The sequence below is a fragment of the Equus quagga genome, chromosome 2 (genome assembly GCF_021613505.1).
Source record: "Equus quagga isolate Etosha38 chromosome 2, UCLA_HA_Equagga_1.0, whole genome shotgun sequence".
In the NCBI taxonomy this organism is placed as follows: domain Eukaryota; kingdom Metazoa; phylum Chordata; class Mammalia; order Perissodactyla; family Equidae; genus Equus; species Equus quagga.
Window position 1 is genome coordinate 84,316,592 of NC_060268.1, and position 6,352 is coordinate 84,322,943.

Here is a 6,352-nt window from a genome sequence, read left to right on the forward strand (position 1 = left end):
TTTGAAAGAATGAAGGCGGTAGAGTAAGTGGGAATACAAACTTGAGGCCTCCAGCATGCCTCTTCCTTTTCACTGCTTCCCAGAGCATTGTGGCTGTCACCCAGACCTTCCCCTTGCAGCCTATAGGTGGCAATGAGAGTTTTCTCTCTCAAGCTTTTCTTTTCTTCAGGTCTGATGGTAATGACAGATCATTCAGAAGCATGCTGTGTTTGGAATGAAACCAACACAGCAACAGTGTTATACACACTTCAGTCCCTATCAATCTTGACAGGATTTTTATATGGGGATTTTATGACGAAAGGCTTCATATCCCATCACACCTTCCGTGAGCCATCCACTCCCAGGGGAATATTTGTCTACAATTGCAGAAAAAAAAAAGCCAAGAAAATCTGCAATATATCGCTGTTTCCCAAGGTAAGCAGCCTCCATTGTTCCTGTTATTGGCTACACAGACCCACATGCTATTTGGGTACATGATATATATCCAACATATACATTCTGTATATTCACATATTCCTTTACACAAATTGTACAAGCATATGCATGTATACGGCAACCTTTCCTGCACATACAGTGGTAAATCACACACACTTATACACACAAACACACAAAAAAAAGGAAAGGAAATAATATTACTGTTTTCACTCCCTTACAGATAAGCATCATTTGTATGTCAGAAGTAGGGAGGGTGGTGGGGGGGCATAGACTTTTAAATGAGGTGAGATATAGGTCTTTCTAAATGTTTTGCATCTTTCATCTTTCCTGTGTCCACTTTGCTAAGTCTGTTTACTAATAGTCAAGGCCAGCGTGCTAATTTGCCTAATTTGGAATTGGAGAGAATGTGGATTGATTTTTAACTTCTCTCAGAATACAGAGGAAGGGCCATCTGTTAGGATTAACTGGGTGTGTAAATCCCTTTTGACTCATCTTCTCTGACAATGGGGTGGAAGAGTAGTAACTGGTCAACCACAGCGTTCTCTCTATTCACAGTAAGAAATATACTTTCCCTCCGAGAAGTCCATCAGTTAATATTAACAAGGAGAAAGAGAAAGAATAACCTGGCAGGAAGCTCTGAATTTCCCCCAGACTCGAGTCAAGAGATCATCAGGGAAGGAGTCTAGCTGTAAAGTACACCTCTCTTCCTCCGATGGGAGTGACAACCGGGGTGACTGGAATCAGAGGGCAGCCTGCTCTCCTTTGGCAAACAAACACCCACTCTGGTAAGTGCCTTTTAATGTGCATCAAGTCTATGTCTAGGAAAAGGATGCACAGTTGGCAAGTACAGAGCTGTAAGGGGATAGCTTTGACATGCTGATAAAGCTTCTCGGTTTACTTTGGACTTGACTTTATCATTTACTGAAGGATATTATTAGTGTGGAGACGATAGCCATTCTCTGACTTCTCGAACGAAAGCCAGTGAAATGTATATGAACAAAAGGTCTGTTATGGGGAATCCTACCCTGTTTGCTCAGTGACTTTGGGATCCTAATCATACAACTTCACAGAGATAAGGCCTGGAGCAGAGAAAAAGAGCCCACCCAGTTAGGGGCCCCCAGGAAGATGAGTGAAAGTCAGTGGCGTTAAAAATGGAAGCTCCTCCAACTCTGAGCATGTGTGTAGTTTTCCCTTATTGCAAATTTGATATTATAAAAATAGATTTGCTCTTTGGAGCCAGATGGCACGCAGTACTTCTGAAGTTAAATCCAGCCTTATGACAATGGCCATCGCCAAAAGGAACTACTTGACTGTGATGCCAAACTATTCAGCGCTTTATGAGTCATTTTCATCAAGCAAGCACTTCTGAACCTCTTTGGGTACAAACACACATACATGCCCCTTGACCACAATATAACTGTTGCTTTGGTGCGGTATCTTTTTTGTTGTTGTGTTTTTGTTATTTGTTTTTATCTTCCTTATTCTTGTTTGAAAAAAATAATAATTAAGAGCACATACCTTGGTACTGATTGCCAATTAGCTTGTTGCCTTACAACATGATTTTACTGCTCATTTTCAGATGGTCTCATTGATTGATTGATTGATGCATCCACTCCTTTAGCAAAGTCTACAGTTGCATACAAGCAAGATCATAGGATCGGAAGTCAAAAGATGCATGTTGGGCCCATCAAGACATGATTTTTTGAAGTCAAGTCATCCTGGGAAATCCTTTACAGTTTTCTTGGCTTTAGCTTTCGTAGCTTATATGGAAGATAGTAATAGTAATTGTCGCAAAAAATATCATTTGTAAAAGCATTTTGTATACCAGAAAACATTATGCAAAGACTTTTTGTTCTCAAAGGCTAGGACTATGACTAGAATATTGTATAAGTGAATAAGCATATTTTAAGCATCTATCTATGTCCAGAAATTTGTGGGGAGTTTTGTAGATAAAAAGACTAATCTGACAGAGATTCTGTACTCAAGAAGGTTAAAGCCTATGAGAAGAAAATAATTCAGTCACAGAGAAGGCACAAATTTAGTCTTAGAATTTTCTTAAAATTTTATATAAAGTAACATATTTGCCAGACAAAGCCATCAACATTGTGATTCTCTGTGAGCTTCAGCCTGACTTTGTGATAACCCATGTTTAAAGATAATATTGGTTATTTTAAGATATACTCCTCTAAACATAATAAATTATTCACTTTTATTTAACAAGCAATGTTCAGCTTGTTAAGTAATTTCCTAAATTCATGGCAGTTTGGAAACTTAATGAGGTACACTGACTCTAGGCTACTTTTCTCTGTATTTTTAGAAACCAAAATAACTTTCAATAATAATTGGAAATATTCATCTTTTCTTGTTAAGAACAAGTATTTGGTTGTTCAAGCAAAATTTTCAAATGTAGGCTTGTCAAAAAAGGGTACTTAAACGTTGACTATTCTACTTCGGTTATGTGATTTAAGAAAGTAACCTTTTAAAATTCAGTTTCCTCATGTGTAAAATGGGATAACAATTCCCCATTTTGAAGATGAAACATAAAAATATGTGTGGAACACCTGTATTAATTAGATGCGGGTTAGGTTTTGGTAATAAAGACACCCTGGAAGATAGCAGCTTGAAAAACAGAAGTTTCTTCCTTTCTAATGTAGCCACTAGGGTGGCTGTTACAATGGCTGCTCAGTGGTGCAAGGGCCCAGTAAGGGTCCATCATGGATTGTAATAACTCCACTTCCACTGTGGCTGCCAGCAGGATAGGAAGACCAGCTAGACTAGGGACCACTACTTAGTGACTTGAGGGACTGGTCAAGGGCATCAGGGCATCCAGGGACCTCTATCTGCCCCATTGCCACAAGGATCCTCAGAGAAATGATCACCTGCAGTCTTGGGTAACATCTCATGACCCTGTGGGACTCTGTGGGGCTCCCCACATCTCATCTCTCAGGATACTTATTGCGTTTTCCTCATAGTAACAATCATAATTTGGATCATTTTTAGTGACTTTTCTCCTGTGAAAGCATACTGTGCAACAAAGGGGGCCTTACAATGTTGTGAAACTCAGGCTTAAATATGTGTGGGGTGTGTACATGCTCGCATGTGAGTGTATAAGTATTGATGTGTGTGTGTGTGTGTGAAGTGATTCATTTAAGTACATAAAAGGGGGCAGCGATATGGGAGGCCTTTTGCATAGGCATCGGGAATCAGAGGCTGCTGGAGGATTCTCAAAGAGCATCTTTAGCCCGATGGGATTTTATGAACCAAGTGTTGCCACTGCTCTTTTAGAGCTGGGCATCCATCAACTCGGGGTCTATGGTGTTGCAGTGAAGGGCTCTCATTTCCCCCAGAGGCTGTGGGACTTCCCAGATCTGAGTGGGTGTTACAGATGGTGCTGCAGGTAAGTGTCAGATGGGGAACCAGCATGTGTCCTTGTCACCTTCCTTTCCCCAGAAGCCACTTCCCTGAGTCTCTCCATGCTGCCAGCCGAGGCTCAGGTGCCTGGCTCTCCGCCCTGCTCCTGGAGTTCTCTTTGACATTGCAGCTTGTGCACACTGCCCCGTGGAGTGTGAGGAATCACAGGCAACAGAGGCCGTTGGAAGTGCCACTAAACAGGAATTCTGGTCTTGCCTCTCATTTGCATCTCTCCTCTCTTCTGCTTCCCTTGTAGCTGAAGAGCTGCAAAGTGTCACACTGTGATGTCTCAGGCAGCTGTTGGACCCAAAGACAGTGGAACCATGGGCTACTGTCCCCAGCATAGTCAGTGGAAATTGAACCTGTCTTTGGAGAGTTTGGTTTTATTCATACTGCATTTGAGAAAACACTGACTTGACAATGTCCAAGTAGTTGAAATTGCACAGAGAAAACCTGGAGCAAGATCAAATCTAGGGATGTGGATAGAGCCTTGCTGAAGCTCAGAGAGTTGTGGGGCCACTTCTAATGTTTTTGAGGCAATTGGCATGTTAAAAAAATAAAGAAAACAGGCTTAGAAAATTTGTGACATATTTAACATTTTTACATTTATCAAGGTAACACTTTCAGTACACACAAACAATCCAACTGTGTCTTTTTTTAATCAAGAAGAGTTTCTAAAATATATTTATGCATAGAGAATTAAGTAGGAGGGTTTTGTAATAGGGTGTATGTAGGGTGATCATTCCTCTGACTCTGCCTAGGACAGTCCTGGGTTACATGCATTGTCCCAACATAATTATTGATAGCACTCAAAGAGTGTCCCACTTTGAATGATAAACTGGTCAACTTAGGAATATGTTTACAGCTGTATGCTGGGTGCCTTCTTTCCACACTCTCCAGTGGCTCAGTAACTCTAGGTAGATCCCATTTAGAGAAACATCAAAAGTCTCAGTTGGAGGCACTTTGGCAAGGGGCCTTGGGAAAGAATATGGGAGTCATCTCCATAGAAGTGGCACCGGAAGCTGAGGTGGTGAAGGGTGGGAGGTCCTGGACCAGTTAGTTCTCCGGCATGAATGATGAGACCCTCATAAAGCCCTACATTTTTTTTGGATTCGGTATTTTCTATACCATGGCCCCATATATTATCTCAGTTGGCCCCTTGACACTGTTATCAGGTGGGCACTACCTGTATTAGTATCCTTGTTTTAACCTTGTTGATAAAAGATGAGAGGAATGGGAAATATTCAGGTGCACCTCAACAGTCAGAAGCAGAACAGGATCCAGACTGAAAGTCCTTAAACTTGAATCCAGTGTTTCCCCGCTCAGTGCACAGAGGGGACGTTATCCAATGCTTAACTTCTTCAAGTTGTTAACGTTTTGAAAACGTTATGATCTATAGTGTCCCTTGTGACAAGTGACATTACCAGAGACACACTTGAACTACTGGGCCCTGTTGAGCCAAGTTTCCATCCAGCTTCTGCCATTTCCTATGTTCACGTGCAAATCTCTCTTATAGGATCTCTCTGAACCTTTCTTTCATCGATTGCATTGTGTGAAAAAATAATCGTGCCTACTTCAGCGGTCTGGTTGTATTAAACGAGATTCATGTAATATGCCTCAGGCCTCTTATGCAGGAGGCACCAAATAAACCACTTCTTCTTTAAAGTGGGTGTAAAACACTTATGTTTTTAGTACATCTTTAAGTTCCAGTTCTGATTTCTAGGCCAGAGGCATGACACTTGAGGCTATTTCAGATTTTTGTAAGTTAAGTCCCTTCTAACATTAGGGACCCAGTTAAACCAGCAGTTGAATTTGCCGGCAGATAATAATGCATGGGTTCCACCCCTGCTCCTTATAAATACTGAATAAATCCGAAATTCTCCCTCACTGGAGAGAAATTTAATATTTAAAGGTAATTTGACCTGTACACGTGTGTACCATGAATAGTTAATGAAACCTATAGCAAATGTATTTATATAACATTAATCTGAGGATATTTATTTCTTATTCATTTTCTGGGATATTATTTCCTAAGCAGATGTGAAGTTGCCCTCTGTAAAAATGCTTGGTTCTAAAGGTGCGCTTCAAAATTGGAGAGCGGAGCTACGCTTTTTCCTGCTACAGCTGGTTGATGCTTCTTCTGCCCGCTTAAAAAGAAGAGCAATTCTGGCGCCAGCCGGTGGTGCAGCGGTTAAGTTCACACGTTCCGCTTCTCAGCGGCCTGGGGTTCGCCGCTTTGGATCCCGGGTGCGGACATGGCAACACTTGGCACACCGTGCTGTGGTAGGCGTCCCACATAGAAAGTTGAGGAAGATGGGCACAGATGTTAGCTCTGGGCCAGCCTTCCTCAGCAAAAAGAGGAGGACTGGCAGTAGTTAGCTCAGGGCTAGTTTTCCTCAAAAAAAAAACAAAAAAACAAAAAAAACAAGTGGACAAGATGTTATCACAAAGACGTTAGGGTCACAAGGTTGTCCTCAAGTACCACTCTTTTGACTCATCATTCTAT

At 41.5% G+C, this 6,352-nt stretch overlaps 1 long non-coding RNA gene across 1 annotated transcript; it reads left to right on the plus strand.

The window, feature by feature from the left end:
- Positions 1-282: 282 nt before the first annotated feature.
- On the plus strand, positions 283-2,542 carry LOC124232613 (uncharacterized). Its single transcript, XR_006886900.1, has 3 exons — positions 283-414; positions 991-1,220; positions 2,015-2,542. It is a non-coding gene; the product is annotated as an uncharacterized LOC124232613 (long non-coding RNA).
- Positions 2,543-6,352: the final 3,810 nt, after the last annotated feature.